Source organism: Neopelma chrysocephalum, unplaced genomic scaffold, assembly GCF_003984885.1.
Source record: "Neopelma chrysocephalum unplaced genomic scaffold, ASM398488v2 Primary Assembly neopelma1_80245, whole genome shotgun sequence".
NCBI lineage: Eukaryota > Metazoa > Chordata > Aves > Passeriformes > Pipridae > Neopelma > Neopelma chrysocephalum.
The window spans coordinates 1-420 of NW_020911686.1; the positions used below are offsets into that span (position 1 = coordinate 1).

Below are 420 nucleotides of genomic sequence, written 5' to 3' on the forward strand. Positions count from 1 at the left end.
GTGGCCATGCACTTCGACCGCCTGGTGCGCCGCCACCACCTGCCCCGCGTCCTGCGCCGCGCCAAGGCCCTCTTCGCCGGCTACCTCGAGGGCTGGGGGGGAGCCCCCGCCGCCGGACCCCCGTAGGAGACGCGGCGGGGACGGCGCCGGGAGCTCGGGGTCGCCGCGAGGAGCTCAAGGTCTTTGGGGACGCTCTGGTCACTGGGGAGACTTGTAGGACAATGTGGAGACCCCGTAAAACATCTCCAGGGGACATCATGAGGAGCTCAAGGACACCATGAGGAACTCAAGGTCACCATGAGGAGCTCAAGGTCACCATGAGGAGCCCAAGGACACCATGAGGAGCCCAAGGACACCATGAGGAGCCCAAGGACACCATGAGGAGCCCAAGGACACCATGAGGAGCCCAAGGACACCATG

At 65.7% G+C, this 420-nt stretch overlaps 1 long non-coding RNA gene across 3 annotated transcripts in view; it reads left to right on the plus strand.

The window, feature by feature from the left end:
• The first annotated feature begins 6 nt into the window (after positions 1-6).
• The window catches only part of LOC113979433, a 2,075-nt gene continuing 1,661 nt past the window's right edge, over positions 7-420 (plus strand). For 2 of the 3 annotated variants that reach the window (XR_003537865.1, XR_003537866.1), the window contains exon 1: positions 7-179. This is a non-coding gene — a long non-coding RNA (uncharacterized LOC113979433). The other variant, XR_003537864.1, reaches the window with a different exon arrangement.